The sequence below is a fragment of the Nycticebus coucang genome, unplaced genomic scaffold (assembly GCF_027406575.1).
Source record: "Nycticebus coucang isolate mNycCou1 unplaced genomic scaffold, mNycCou1.pri scaffold_79, whole genome shotgun sequence".
NCBI lineage: Eukaryota > Metazoa > Chordata > Mammalia > Primates > Lorisidae > Nycticebus > Nycticebus coucang.
Window position 1 is genome coordinate 305400 of NW_026515595.1, and position 10058 is coordinate 315457.

Below are 10058 nucleotides of genomic sequence, written 5' to 3' on the forward strand. Positions count from 1 at the left end.
TTAATCCTATGGTCATCTTCTAAATGTTTCAGAACACAATATAACCTAAACAACATCATGATGAAATTAATTATTATAGGTGGCACAGTCTTGCTTAGTTTCTCTGACTGCTCAGCTTCATGTCAAAAAGCTCCACCAATAGATATTTGAAAGATAGATTCTGAAACTGCATAGGCTTCTGTGATGACATATATTAATAATAGTCTGTTCTAGATCATCTTAGTCTCATCTATGTGTTTGTTTAAAAAAAACAAAGACAGTGTGCGTGTTAGTTTATTTGCTTTGAGATGAAATGTGAGGAGTAGACACACAAATAAAACCAAGATTCTAACCAAGATAATCAAACAGCTTCCAGGGAGGAAATGTGCACTATTGGCCTATAATCAAATATTAAGTTTAATTCGCTTTTTCTGTCCATCATGTAACTGTGTGGAGAAATTGGAATTGTTGAGTCATTAATTTCTTCATCAAACTCAAAACTGAATGTATTCTCTGTTTTATCACAAAATAATAATACCATTAGATTCAACTATAGCAATAAAAAATATTTTCATTAAGGATCAATGTCTTAAGAGGCAATAATGTTAGGCAATAATTTGGCTTTATTTTAGTAGCGTATTAATTCAAGATATTAACCTGCACGCAAGGGTACCATATATGCAAATGAGTCATATCTGTCTTTTGTATACCATTTTATTTTTCTGAACAATCATGAAATCTAGAATAAAAGCTATGATAATTTTCAAAGTAATATATAATGAACTGCAGGTATCATGAGTATGAAACTGGATGGTCAGTAGGGAGGGAAAACAGGTGGAGTGAGACAGCATATAAAATCAAGGAAGACAAAGTGACAGTTTGTCCTTTATATAGCAATTCAGTGATATATAATTTACAGTCTCATCAAAGAGTTCCCAGTTTTACACATATTAAAACGAGCATCCTGCAAAAGGAAAATATTGTTTGAACTTCTGAGGGGACAGAATACGAAGGCTTCATTTCAGATGGCCTACAAACATTACTCTGCACAAACTAGAACAGGAAAATCAAATTTCAATCCAGCTTGAAGATAAAAATAAAATATAAGAAAACTACATAATTCTTTTACTAAGGTTAATAAAGATGTACATAGGGAGTAGGAAAGTGTACTTCCGGTAGACTAACATCAATTAGTGCTGTCTGTAATTACATGGCATACACATGTGCGTATATTGCATATGTATGCCTGTGTGTCTATATGCACATACACAATAGTTCTGTGCTGCATAACAATGGTGCAGTCAACCACAGACCACATGCATGATGGTAATCTCAGAAGATTAGAAATGGAGCTGAAAAATCTCTGTCACTGAAGTGACATTGTAGCTGTCTTGAAATTATCCTAGCACAATATATTATTCATATGTTTGTGCTGATGCTGATGTAAACAAATTTACTATACTACCAGTGGGATAGAAATACAGCAAATGAAGTCATGTACAGGACACAATACTTGATAGTGATAATAAACAATTAAATTACTGGCTCACCTATTTACTACACTATACTTTTTATCTTTTAGAGTGTGCTGTACCTACTTGTATAAAACAACTGTGGGCAGGTTTTTCAGGAAATACTGCAGAAACTAATACGTTTCCCCACAATTCGGTCAAAAATAAATTCATATTTTCAATTTTTTTTATGTTTTCAAATGAGTTTGTTTTTACATTTATGATATCTCCTATTTAATTGTTATTTTATGTTACAGTTTATTTGCAAAGATCACCTTTTATCTTTGTAGATTATTTCCGTTTCTGTTTAGAACTTTGTACAAGGCTTTTCACATATTTATAACACACTATATTTGAATGAATGAAGAAATAATTTATTTTAAATAATAACTAAAAAATATGTAGTACCTCTCAAGGGAGGAAGTATGTTACGGTAGGGAGAGAAGAGTGTCAATACAGGACGTGCGGGAAGCTGGGTGCTGACGAATATTCACTGACAGTTCTAGTTGAGTATAGTAACTTTATCAGGGTTTTGCCTGTGTTGTACTTAAAAAGTATAGAAAAGAATGATTTTAGGTTAGTGAACACAGAGCTTCAATTTTCACAAAGATAGATGAAATGACACGTATTTTTCAAAGTTTTCTACATTAGGGCACACTCCATAGATCTCCATCTTCCCTAGTATAGCTGAGGCTCAAAGTGGAATACATTATAATCACATGGCCTTTATTTGATTATTACAGGTTTTGTGATTAATGGAAGGGTGAATTACCACCTTGGAAATGCTGGTGAGGGGTTGGTATTTTAATAAGGTATTCTTCATGATTTCAATGAAGGAAAAACAAACACCTCAAGAAATGTTCTGGTAATATGTAAGTTTATGCATTGATGTTCAATTACAGAATCACTTATTAGACGGAGGTTTACACATTATGAAGATTTTTCTGCCTTTCAAGTTTTCTTGCAAAGTGATTCACCTTATATACCTTTGCATAATTGATAGCACCAACTCCACGCCTGCTTCTGGTGCTGGGCCTTGTGGGACCTGCTCATCATTCCGTACCATCTCCTAACCTGAGCCTTCTCTTCACACTATCCAAGGAGTTAGAGCAGTGGTTGCTCAGAGTGTCTGTGGGAGCATTCCCTTTCATGAATGTTTAGCAATAACCTAACTAAAATAGAAGATACCGTGAGTTATTTAAATATGTGCTACAAAATTCAAACTAAACAAACTAATTCAAACTGCTGACCCACATCAGCAGTCGCTTTTGTAATGCCTTATAGAATCAGAGAAAGTGTGACAGAATGAAAGTCAGAATGTGAAGAAACAGTCCTTAGTGGATGGCAATTACCTAAGTCTTACAGAACTTACAAAAGGCACATTCCTGGAACGCCTCTCTGTGGCTTGAAAGGGACCAACGTCCCTTGTGAACTGAAGCTTCATTGGCTCCATAGTAAGTACACCTGTAAGCAGCAGCTGTCAATAGCTAACCAGGGAAGCAAACAGAAGGAAAAGCACTAGAGAAAAAGACAAAAGAAAGAAACAGGCTGCGTTTAAAGGCACTGAACGTGAGTATCATGAGACAGGCATTTTAATTTGTGCTTCTCCGCAAAATTGCTTGGATGACTGTGACATTGGAATTCGTAGGCACTGCTTCACTTTACAGATATTTATCAAGTACCTATTATGTAGAATGCAATGGTTATTTTCTCTCAATCTAAATAGCAGTTTAGAATGATGACATTACATGTTACAGAGATGATAAAAGCAAGCATCTTTGTTATGAGAACCATAAAAGATAAATTATGTGTGACAGAATTAATATAATGGAACAAATTTGAGGAGATCAATATTCAAGTAGTATGAAATGTTTTCAAGAAGAGACTGGAAAGTGAACAGATTTAAGAGAAAGAAACACGGCAATGCTAAGAGAAACCAACCTGAATAAATATGTTTTGGAAGGTAAAATTCACAAGAATGTAGCTTAGTATTCAGGATCCTTGACAATCTCTGAGCAAATTCTCCATCTCTCGTTGCATTTACCCCCCACACTTGTGCACCAGCCGAATTAGTATCTCCCGAATGTGTAACTGCCCCTCCAACTCCTGCTGTCTTTCATCTGCAGTTCCCTGCACCAGGAACGCCCCTCTCCATTGTCTCGGTCTAATTATCTTCTCCACATTCTCAAGTTCCACCTTAGTGTTGCTCTCCTGAAAACTCCTCCTGCCTTCTCCATAGCATTATGAATTACTCTTCTTGTGATTTTATATCCTTTTGTTTATCGCATTTTATAATGGTGATTTTGTGTCTGCTCTACTTATTAAACAAGTCTTTGAAGTTTATCCTATGAACATTAGTATGACTTATTACAACTGTAAATTCTTAGAGCTATCATCAGAATGTAATCAGCTATAATCTCTATGGAGACTCTTGTTTCTTTATCCTGAGTAAGAGACAACATTAACTGAATAAAGAAATCTGGTTCCTAAAATGATCTTGCCATATCCTGCACTTTGTTACTGAATTTTACCCCAATTATTTCGGTATGTGACTGTGGAATGTCATGTCAGTGAGTCTTAATCTTTCATTGAAGATTTGTCTCCCCTCTAAGTGAACTGTTTGGCTTCCACAGCCCAGTCTTAATTAGGTCTCTGATGAACCTAATTACCCACGTCTACTGACTAAGAGTCACGGCTTTCCTAGAGGACCACTGGGCCCAGTGTTCCAGAGAAAGGCAAGGAAAAGGAATGGTTCTCTTCTCAGATCTTGCCATCAGCATCCAAATCAACAATCCTTGTGCTTTTAGTAACGAATGGACTCACCTTAAATTCACAAGATCAACCCAAGCTTCAATGATAACTCAAGCTTCTGTGATGAGGCTCATAAAATATCTCAGATCAAAACTGACAGAAATACCATCTTCTTCACTGTCTTGTCTCCATTATATTTCTTCTCAGAATCCTGCAAACACACACACAGGCAAACAGATAAAAACTTAAGCACCTAAGTACATTTTAAAATACCTTTTTAAAAAAATTTTAATCCAAACGAAGTTCTTCTTATCAGCCAACACATGCAAATGATTATTCAGAATATTTTCCTGCCCATCAATTCCACAAACTGCTGGACATTGCATACAAGTAAATAGCTCATATCCCTCATGTTGCATGCTGGGCACCAAAAAGCAACTACTTTTTGTAATTTACACAATTTTCTTATTTACAACAGTTTTAGATTTTACGTAGATTAGAAAAAAACAATGTTAAGTAAGTAGGTAGGTCTAAGAGACAAGAAATTCAATCTCACTCTGTTTCATGTTTATTCTGTGACTACCTCACAGAATTTGTTAAAGGAGTGAATGAATGAATATTCATGAAGTATCTGTAACAGTCTCCGGCCACAGTATGTGTGGTATATATTATAGACACAGCAATAGTCAGATCTACGTTGAGTGTAGTATGCCTGGAGAGAAATAGATAAAAATAAGAGGCAGCCTTATTTCTGCCTCTTCTTCAGTATCACTCTTCTTCTCTCAGGATTCTGGGATTGCTTCTGTCAGTCCCCCTGCTGGGATGCAGATCGAGGCTTAAAGTGGCTGCACCATCCCAATTTTGGGAACTTTGTTTATGCAGCTATGTTTCTTTGTCTTCTTATTCCAACTTTGCTATTTTGCCTCTGGAATTTTTCCATAATTCTGGTCTTAGGTAACATATGTAATCAGTTATTCCCCCGACTCCCCAAACAAATTTTGATTCGGATTCAAGGAGTAATCCGAGTTACATGTATAAGTGAATGTTTCTAAGTAAATTTAAAATTCAAACACTTAAAAAGTGTAATTGTTCCCAGCACCTGCACCCTTCATGATGCCGCCAGCAGTGTCTTCAAGTGCCAGGTGCTCTGCATTCTCTACATGGGCAACTTAATTTCATACTTGAATTTTTGATTTTCGTTTTCTAAATCACACTATTATATAGTATTCATCATTGCTCAGTGGGAGCAGAGAAACCTCCAAGTATAAACTTGAAGAAAATCAGAAGTCTAGAGTAACTATTCTTATATTGAATGATATTTGCTAATAAACACTATACTGTGTCTCCCAGGCCTTCTTTTGAATGTATTACCCATAATTTGAAAGTAATAATAATTCATGAAATAATTTCTTCATGAAATAATTTTTGCATATGAAAACTTACAGATTTTTTATACAAGACAAATTTTCAGGTGGATGAGCAGAATGCTATATGATAGAATAGCTGCATACACATGTAGTCAATAGTACTGTGCCAAAGGCTCCTATACTCAGATTTAGGAAACTTGCAGAAATTAAAACTGGATTTCTTACATGATGAGTACTTGTAAATATTTTAGGTATATTTGTACTAATTTCTAAAGGAGATATATACTCTGAATCTCTGAAGGAGATATATACTGGAAAGTGCTATTAATTACAAATTTTTTAAAAAGATAATCTTTATGATTTGGGTCAATCATATCCAAAATAGTAAAGGACATGTTGCAGGATGTAAGTGAGGGAATGAGTCTTTGAAAATGACACAAAAGTAAACCAAATATTGAAAATGAGCTAGGAAACTGAAAATTATTTAATTAACTCAGATAGTTGAAAATGTCTTAAGTATGTTATGTAGTTTATCTCAATTGACTTGAAAAGCTTTCTGGCATTTTCTAAGGAAAATCTCATTCCTGGAAAACATATCCTGTTATATATATATATATATATATATATATAATATATATATATATATGTGTGTGTGTGTGTTTTCAAAGTATAAATGTTATATTAAATACAAACACACACACAATGCAAATATGAAAAATATACATTCAATGTATTCACATTTTTTCCCACAGAAAGTTACGCTAAAACAAGTCATGAGGAATCAAAATCATTATCTCCAGGGGTTTAAGAATGAAACAACCCTTGTGTTTAATTCATAGAATTATTATACAGTGGATTCCACTGGGCCACTTGCAAACTTGCACTCACAGTCATCCAAATTGCCTAAAGATGTGTCCTTGGTGTGAATGTTTCCAATTATCTCCACAGTGACATGTTTAGCAGGTCTTGAATGCTTGATATGCTTATTGCCTGAGCTGTTTTGTTTATTTAGAAAATAATGATTTACTCCCCTGAATCAAAGAGGAATTCTTTCAATTTGATTTTAAGAGGTTTTATGATTTTTGTGAGCCAGATTAGACAACAGTATTCAGAAGAGGAATAGTACAGACATCTGTCCATGTTCTCTTCTATGCATAAGGAGAAAATGGATCTGTACTAGTCATAGTCATAAAGAGCCAATGTTTCCTAAGGCAGTTACTTCACACGCAAAGGACAAGACAAAAGAGAAATTAATTACAATGTACTGTGACATAGTCTAATAAAAAAGACTACTGTATCCCAGCAGTGTTGAAAATGGCCATCATCATATTTGTCATCAAATGGCATAGAGAAATGTGTTAGTAAACTTTTCTTCCCAGAGACTCAATGGCAGTTTTCCTGGTCAATTTTGTCCCCTGCCAGTCATTCAATTTGATTTATGAGAATATCTTATTTCATACACTGCCAAAAGAGGTGAGCATCACAAAGGTGTAGTTTCTTTCCTATTCATAAAAATATAAGAAGGGTAATATATTTCCTATTATTATTTCAAAAAAAAACCTCCTGTGGTCCTGAAATAAAATAAAATATTAAAAAATTAAAATAGTGTTTTAATACTGAGTGGCTATAATGATTTCATGAATTTCCAAATGCAAATATTCATTAAGAATATATAAGTCTCTTTTTTTCCCCACTTGGGAAAAGGATCATGGCAACAATACACATGATAAGAACCACATTGAAAGTTGTTTGCACCTCTTCCCGCTGGTAATAATTTTTCCATTTCCTAAAGATGTTAGATTGAATTATTTTACTGTGTGAAAAGAATACTGGTTTGTCTCTAAATTGAACATAAGTGAACATTGCAGAAAAGTCTCAACTTTTAAAATATGCTTATAAATATTATTTATACAGTATATAAAACTATATACTGTAGTTTATTTATACAGTATATAAAACTATACTGTATAAATAATAAAAAATGAAACTGAAATCCAGGATATTATAACATGACTAGAATTTAAAAGATTAAGATTGTGACATTGTGCATCTTAAATGTATTCGGTTTCCAAATGGTCAAGGGAGGCTATATGTAGTTTGAAGAATTATTTAAGAGTTAAAAAATGTTCAGTTGTAGAATTTTTGAACATAAGGCCAGTTAAAGGAAAATAACAACTGCTGCAATGTTAAAATCGATAAAAATATTTTTATATTTTTCTGTATAATTTTATTTTTTTGTTATATTTTCACCGATGTACACACAAACTATTTTGTTTGTCATTAGATTAAGTAAGTTCAAGTTTCCTATTTCTTTGATAGAATATATTTAAAATTATCTGGATTTTGATTTGGGTGGATAAAGATGAGTAGATTAAATTAAAATCCATTGACTCAAATGCTTTAAGGATTTAGAATATATTTTTGTTTCTTGGCCTTTATTTTCCTAAAAACATTAACTTTCTGAAAGACTTCAAATTAATGGAGAAAAGATCTCCATTATTTTTCTTCTTAAGTTTCTATACTTCAGTTACATTCACTTGTTCATTTTAAATATAGTATTAATGAATTTTTTTCCTCTATGCTTTATTCAGTCTATTTGGAAACTGAATTTTTTTTTTTTTTAGTGTTCTTTAAAGATATAACATTGAATGTTAACGATTGGTTTATAATATTTCTTTATTTTTTTCATCTTTGCCATTTTTTATTAATTTTCCTTCCTCTATATAATTAGAATTGGTTATATGGTGGTTTTAAACTTTTTATGTCAGAAATGTCTTATCATAAATTGGCATGTGACATTAAAGTTTTCCTCTAAGTACCTATTGACCTGTTACCCACAAATAAATAATGTGACATTATCATTATTGCTTAGTTCTAAGTATTCCAATCTTCACCGTTATACTTAGCTATACTCATGGGCATTTACATTGTGATTCTTTTGTTTATAAATTATTAGAAGAATGGAAGTTGCTAAAATCTATTTTGTAAGTAATTAATAATTCATTAAATTATGTAATTTATTAAAACTACGGAAGAGTAACTTTACAGTCTTGCACATGATCTTCTTTGTCAATATTTTGTACATTAAGGATAAAGATATGTATCTATATCATTATATATGTATATATACGTTATATAATCTTTGAACTTAAAGTTAAAATTTGCATAATTTTACGAATTTTACTAAATGTGTTGATCAAGTCTTTTCTATTCCCAACATTTTTAAAAACATCTATTAGATCAATCAACTAACAGAGATTATGTGTTAAACATCTCTTACTATTTTTAATCTGGACATATTATATTTTCATTCTATCATGATTTTCATGTTTCAAATGTATGTTATATGACTCATTTGAAATTATATTACTTTTGAATTATCTGGTGAAATTATGTACTTTGAATTATGTAGATCCAGAGACTATTTTCTCCAAAGTCTATTTTGTCACATATTTCATTTTCCTCTTGTATTAAAAAAAATAACACCCTAAGTCAGTGGTATAAAACATTTACTTCCGGACACAAATATTTAATCTGAGCAGAGCTCCGTGGGGTCAGCTCAACTCTGCTGTCCTTATGTCAATATGGCTTGAAATCCAAGAGTTGACACATCCGAAAATTTATTCACTCCTCCTTCCAGTGGTTGATTTTGGCTTGCCGTGGGCAAACCAGCCACTGGCCGAATCCCCACTCAGTTCCTCAGTGTGGCTGGTGTGTCTTTCCAACATTGTAGTTAAGTCCATCACAACCATCCTTGCTATGTATAAACTATTTTGCCTTTTGATTACTGGTTCCCAGGCCAGAATCTGGGCTTTTCCACGTGTGCTGCTTCTTAGCTGTGCAAACCTTCCAGCAGAAATAGGAACTTACTGTCACGGCTTCTGCTCTGCCCCCCAGGCAAGCCTATTCTCCCCACTAGATTGCTCTGCAGCTCTTCATTCCACATCCCCTTTTTGTATTATATTCAGCTTTTCAAGTTTATTTCACAAGATATATCATCTAGTAGTTTATTTATTTTATTTTACTGAGAAACAGAAACTATAAAACTTATAATATTGGATTTTGAAAGTCTTTGTGACAGGCACAGTTTTCTTCTGTGGGACTCGTTTTTGAGAGCTTGCAGAGGTGGTTAATTTATTTCTACTAGATTTCCTAGGGTGTTATCAATCTAGGAAAACTTTTTATTATACTCCCACGGTGTAATTGACTAGATTCTGAAAGTAATACAAACTTAACTTCCCAAAAGTTATAGGAGTACTCCTCAATTGCATATTTATTTTCTACCTAGACCTCAAACAAGACAGACAGGTCTCTTAGTCTGATTTTTCTGGTGATTTTTGTTTTAATCTCATTATTTCACTGATAATTCAACATTCAAGATCCTCCATCTTAGGCAGTGTACGTTTTTAATTTCCTCCATGGCAATCCGACTGCTGTTTTAGGTGCTATC